The sequence below is a fragment of the Astatotilapia calliptera genome, chromosome 16 (genome assembly GCF_964374335.1).
Source record: "Astatotilapia calliptera chromosome 16, fAstCal68.1, whole genome shotgun sequence".
NCBI classification, from domain to species: Eukaryota; Metazoa; Chordata; class Actinopteri; order Cichliformes; family Cichlidae; genus Astatotilapia; species Astatotilapia calliptera.
Window position 1 is genome coordinate 11,540,066 of NC_137437.1, and position 6,658 is coordinate 11,546,723.

General features: G+C 44.5%; 1 long non-coding RNA gene across 1 annotated transcript; it reads right to left on the minus strand.

Moving 5' to 3' along the window:
- Positions 1-893: 893 nt before the first annotated feature.
- On the minus strand, positions 894-6,121 carry LOC145421149 (uncharacterized). Its single transcript, XR_013902459.1, has 2 exons — positions 5,031-6,121; positions 894-3,540 (listed from the first exon to the last, which is right to left on the minus strand). It is a non-coding gene; the product is annotated as an uncharacterized LOC145421149 (long non-coding RNA).
- Between the last annotated feature and the right edge of the window lie 537 nt (positions 6,122-6,658).

Here is a 6,658-nt window from a genome sequence, read left to right on the forward strand (position 1 = left end):
TATGTCGCTGGCCACTGGTAAAATGAGAAGCCCATGTTGTAGAGGAACTCGGTTCCCACTCTGTAAATTTATTGAGGCTGAATAAATCTGTTCATGCATTTGTGAGTTTGTGACGTTTACTGTATGCTATTATGTATGCTATATGTTAGCATGAAGGTTTAGAATGAGTTAATAATTTGCTGCCGGGCAAAACAGTATCCCCAGACAGAGACTGCAATAACTAAAGTCCGTGCAATCAGCACACTAAATCCTTACCTGCTGCTGTGTTGTCTGAATCTACATGCTGAGCTGTTTAGCCAAAGACCACACAGTCAGCCACGAATACAGTAAACTCCAACAGAAAGCCTCTTTCTTAATAAAAGTTCAGTTTAATGTTTGTTAAGTTAGTTAGCCTTCTGTTATTGCACAACACCAGAGTTATTATAGTCGACTTGTATTTGGTCTGAAAAACATAGATGCTTTACCTGGGAGACGTTGTCTTGGCTTTCAACACTACTATAGAGCTATTTTTGACCAGGATATTCAGTTCTGTCAATAAATATTTAAGTCTGTCACCTTTCATTTGGTCAGTCAAAACCAGTAACATCCTAACAACCAGTAACTCAGATGCTGAAAAACTACCTTATGCATTTGTTACTTCAAGGTTGGACTACTACAATCCATTATTACTGGAATTATATTATGTTATTATATTATAATTATTAACTGATATTATTAGTTGGCCCAAGACAGGCCATATTCCTCCCATATTAACTATCTTCATTGACAACCTGTCAAATTTTGAACTGAATTTAAAATTCTGGCTTCTAAAGTCATGAATATCAGACTCATCGTTTTTTAAAGATCTTATAGTAACAATGGTAACCCCAAAGGACCCAACACAACTCAGCAACTAGTGTTTGGCATTTTATTTTATTCACAATGTCACTTCAGCACTTTGCCATACTCACTTTGCCATGCTCACTGCTCCAGCAGCTCTCCTCTCTGGCCCGTTTGCTACATTTTCCTCTCCTGCTCGTGGGAAGAGGAAATCGGCCACAACCATCTGCGCCCCCGGCTATGGACCACTATAAACTTAAAAGGCTGTAAAGCCAGATACCACCGTCCACTGGACCAGATGCTGGGACACACTTTCGGGTGAGGTCGGTCCAGGGGCGGGTCAGATCTGTGAAGCCGGGCAGGAACCAATGGTAGTAACCGGCCAACCCAAGAACCGCCTCACCTCTATTTTCATCTTGGCATGTGGGCAGGATGCAATAGCTGCTGTTTTATCTATCTGTGGACGCAGCTGCCAGCCTCCCAAGTGGTACCACTGTCATGCTCCATGCGATTCATACGGCCGAGCAGGGGGGACAACACATCAGCAAAATGCCGTTGCAATGCAGCAACATCCGCTCTCTGGGCCTGTGTGAGATGGTCATTACAAAGGAAGGAGGTGGGAATGGTGGAATTTGGCACCTCCGGCCCCAACTCATCTCTCTCCTTAAGCATCCTCACCAGAGAAGTGGTTTATCCATGCTTTTAGGAGGTTAAGGTGATATATCTGTGTGGCTCCTGTCTGACCGTACCACCTTACAGTCTATGTCCCCCACTCACCGTGTGGGTCCTTGCCACTTGGCGAGTAACTTTGAGCTAGAAGAAGTGCTTTAAAGTACTTTATCTCCTCGTGCCTGAGTCTACTCCCTCTGTTGCACACGTGCTGCTGATGTTCCTGGGCCTGGAGCAAATTCTATCCTCCCCAGCATGTGCAGCTTTGCTCTCAGGTCCAGGACTTATTGAATCTAATTTTTCGCCGGGCTCGGACCTTTCTCCCAGTTTTCTTTAATCACGTACAACACCCCTGATGAGGTCCATGCCAATGCGCTCAAACAGGACCTCCATTAATGGTAAAGGGCGCAAAGGTGCTTTTGGGATGGCCGGCTGGTTAACCAGCTGACACTCTGGGCAGTACATGCACCACTGGCACACACCTGCCTGGATGCCTGGCCAATAAAATTGAGCCATTATTCAATCCAGAGTTTTGTCATACACCATGTGATTGGCCATTGGGTTGTAATGGCTTCTTGGCACCAACTACTGGGTGTGCTCCTCCAGTGTGTGAATGTCATGACTCACTCGATACAATCTGTCCCTTATCAATACAAAATGCAGAAATAACAGTGCTGCTTCAGGGCGCACTGTCTGACCATCAATTCTTATCACCTGGTCAAAGGCTGAGCATAGGGTGTCATCACGAAACTGCTCCAGTGAAAAATCTTCCATAGAGTGAATTACTGGAGCGGTGGACCGCCTGGGAAGGCTCCGCCAGCTCCTCCTCCTCCCCAGAGCCGGTATCAGATGACCCTGCATCCCCGCTGTGCGCAGAACTGGCCCCACTTGTCCCTACAGGCCACGACACATTGCCCCATTAATCTACTGAATCAGGGCCAATTTGTTCCCTGGTACGAACTAACCGCAGCTGCAGTCTATGCGGTTTTTGCCGATATCTGATTTCCACCGGCACAAAGAGATATTTATGAATGTCCCCATGCACACACTTCACCTCCACCCACTCTGCCTCCAGCAATGCCCCAGGTCCAACCAGGGTTTAGTGGACCAGGGTCTGCGAACATCCCAAATCCACCAGAGCCTGGTGTGTACCCCCTTGGCACCTCACCAGTATGTCTCTCTTAAACTGGAGCCACAGCTCCAGGCGACCGTGGCTCAGGGGGTTGGGAAGCGTATCTGTAACCGGAAGGTCGCCGGTTCAATCCCTGGGCTCTCTGTCCTGGTCGTTGTGTCCTTGGGCAAGACACTTTACCCTACTTGCCTACTGGTGTTGGCCAGAGGGCGCGATATGGCAGCCTTGCTTCTGTCAGTCTTCCCCAGGGCAGCTGTGGCTACAACTGTAGTATGCCTCCACCAGTGTATGAATGTGAGAGTGAATGAATAGTGGCATTGTAAAGCGCTTTGGGTGCCTAGAAAAGCGCTATATAAATCCAATCCATTATTATTATTATTATTATTATTAATAGCCAGTCCCGGTGGAGATATCCCGGTTGCCCACACCTCCAGCACTCCTGCCCCGAAGCGAGCTGGACGTGGCATCCGTAACTTCCAGGACCTGCGGAGAAAACACAGATGAGAAGGGGTTAGTTGGTGGAAATGGCCTCTGCTCCACGGCATATGGGGCAGGCTGTTGGAGGTGGCCCCAGGGCTCTTTCACAGGACCGGGACCAGTCAGCCCATCATTTCTGGCCTCAGGTGTTCCCACAGGCGTTCCATTCGCATCGCCAGGTAATCGTCAGCCACCGTCACCGCAGCCTCGAGGCAGTGGACCTACTCCACCATCCCGACCGGGAGCCCCTCCACGAATTGCTCCAGCACCACTGTGTTGAACAGTTGCGTCTCCCGTGGCATAGGTGCAGGCTGTAGCCACCTGTCCGTGGCGATGTGCAACCTGCTGGTGCACGCAAAGGGTCCATCTTCCATTTTACCGTGCTCACTGCTCAGGCAGCCCCTCTGCTCCAGCAGCTCTCCTCCTCTTCGGCCCAGCCGCTTCTGAAATAATGAAGGCATGATTAGAAGATGCTCACCAGCTGCGAAGCTTTGCCTTCCCTACCACCACGCCCTGAACCCACTGCTCCACTCATCTACTAGAACGCCACCAACCCCACCCTGGCACACCAAATTCATGCAATAAAATACTTTCCTCTCAGTTGACAAGATCAACACCTTCTCTTCTTTTAAGATTACACTAGGCTCCTGGTGGAATTTTAATGGTGTACTTAACACTTCTTCTCTTCTCTCCCCACTTTTCCATCCTCATATGCTACCATTTCATAATCAGAATCAGCTTTCTTGACCAATTATGGCTCCTTTTAAAAGGAAGTTCTTTCTCCCCGCTGTCACCAAGTGCTTGCTCATAGAGTATTATTACTTTGTTACTTGGTAATATAAAGCGCCCTGAGAGTTATTCTAATATGTATAGGTAATATGTAAAAATGAGCTAAATTAAACTAAAAACTACCAAAAATATATTTAAGTTAACTGAAAAATATACTAGAATTTATTTTTTGGAAATGACTAACTTAGAAAACAACCTTAAAAAGATTAAAAATGTGCAAAAACACATCAAGGTTGAGGAATTGAATATATTTATTTAGACTAGGATGTTGATGTTGACAGTGAATCAGCTGCCTACAGAAAGTGTTGAAATTTTATTGAAAGTGCCAAAAATAATAATAACAAAAAATCATTATGATAGTAACACCAACAAGAATAATAACAATAACATACTAGTAATACTGTATTAATACTAACTGAACTGCAAAACAGTAACAGGGAGAGATTAGCTTCCCAAATCCCGAGTAATGTTGGAAATAATTTGTTCTTTATGTTTTTAGACAGAAAAAAACAAAACAAGTTTCTCGTTTCTGGACTTCCACGACCCTGGGTGGCTGAATATGAGCCAGGTTTCAGTAATTAGGTTTCGAGGTTTCAAACAATTAAGACGATGGATGGCTGATAAAATAACAACTTTTAACTGTGCAGATAAACTACAGTTTTCACACTACTGTACTTTCATCAGAGTCAAAGGGAACAACGATAAAACACATCAAAATCTATGATATGATGCTGTAAAGCTAACTATCAAGAGTGACATGACTATTTAACCATAACACTTGACTTTTACTGATAAACAGATATGATGATGAGGCAGGCTTGGCTCAGGTTGTGGGAGTCTCAAAATCCAATTAAAAAAAACTGAGCTGCTAATGTGACCTTGCACCCTGATGTAGTGCCTTCCAGAGGCAAATTTACAGGTGATTTTCTATGACTACATGGTGGTAAGTAATTATTGTGAGGTCTTTATTTCTAACAGTTTTACTTTGAAGTAAAAGTACAAAAACCTTGCATCATAATGCCCATTCATGTCATAAGGAAATGACAGTCATTTTATCTCCTTGCGTCAGTTCCTTAAACGCTGCACCATTATGACGTACATTATCTTTTGAACATGGTCTTACCAAAAAAGCGCACTGTCTTACCTTTCATGGTTTTGTATCTCTTCTGAATCGCTTTCATTCTTTAAATGTTTGTCTTTTGGCCCATCTGTCTTTCTCGCTCTCTCCCTCAACAGGAAAACTCTTCACCCTTCCTGCTGTTTTCACTGTCCACCTCCTCCCTCACTTCCTACCCCCTTCTATCCCAACCTTCATCTCTCCCCAGACCCTGGCGTTCTCCCCTGGCTCCTCTGGGGAGGGCAGTAATAATTATTATGTAAATAAATACGCCTGCTGTAATCACATTCGTGCCACTGATCCAATTAGAGAGCTGATAGTAGGCGGCTGATTGCGCGGACTGGCGGCTGATGGTCAGGGCCTGTGTGCCTGTCTGACTGGCTGACCAAGGTAGCTGGGGGAGCGTGCATTAGCGAGCTAGCTGACTAGCGTAATGAAAGCTGTTTGGTGCCGTGCTGTATGCAGTCATGTACTCTAAATAATGCTCTTTGACCAGGACCCTGCATGTCTGCCAGCCTTGCAGTCTGCTCGCTGCGCTGTCTGTCACTGAGGTGTGCTCTGTGTGTGTGTGTTGGTCTGTATTTCTGCTATCACCATCTCTGGCTCTGGATCACTTTCACCATGCATCAGCTTATCACCAATTACTGTCTTGTTGTGATTCTCATCAGCTTAATGATGCTCCACAGAGACCATCATCAGCGGGGCTCTATCGGCCTCACCCCTCGCTCTACAGCTATATTCGACTGTCAGCTCAGGATTCTCTTAAAGAAAGGGCTTTTCCGGGATTTTTAAGGGGGGGTGGGGTGGTGGGGGTGTTTAAAGCGAATCAGGGCCCTTACAGGAAACTGTAATATTCAAACAGAAATAAATACAATGTAAAAATGTAAAAGTGCTTTTACAGTTTACAGCGGTTACACTGTACATGAGCCTGAAAATATTTTTGGTAATGGTTTTGTGTCAAATAGCTGCTTTACAAAGTCGCAAAACAAATATTTAGATGCTTTGAAATTCATATTTCTGAGAATCTTATATAGTGGAGTTTAATGTTGAAGCTAAAGATGGTTTGAATTTCCTATATGCCACTGGGGAGCTGTTTCTAACACAATCCACAATGTAATAGATGATTCATAAGTTAATAATAAGTAAGTGAAAATAAGCAATAAATTAAAATTTAATAAAAAATTAAAGTGTTTCAGTAAAGCCGTTATCATGGTTCTGGTTTTTGATGTTCGAATTTTTAGTTCTGTCTTGTCTTTATTATTCTAGTGATGAATTTGAGATTTTGTGATCTTTTTTTAAAATTATTCTTTAATGTAGTCTTGTTATGTTCTTGGGATGACTTCAGATGCAGAGCAATTAGTCAACACAGACTGGAAATTGACCATTCGTGTTTCTGGTTTGTGTCTTCTTGCTGTCCTCATCTGCTTTGTGCAGCTTGGTGAAGCTCCCATCAAAAGTGAACCCAACACTGTTTCAAGTGATATGAAGTAAAAGAGTTAGTTCTTTCAGTGTTCTGACTGTGTGCGATCAGCTCTGGCAGCCATGCACTCGGCTGCACCCACCTGGAGTGAGTCGTCTGTTTGCCTCTGTCCATCCTGTTTCTGTGTTAATGCCCTTTGTGTTCCCTGTGCTGGTGATCTTGTCTTTGCTCATTC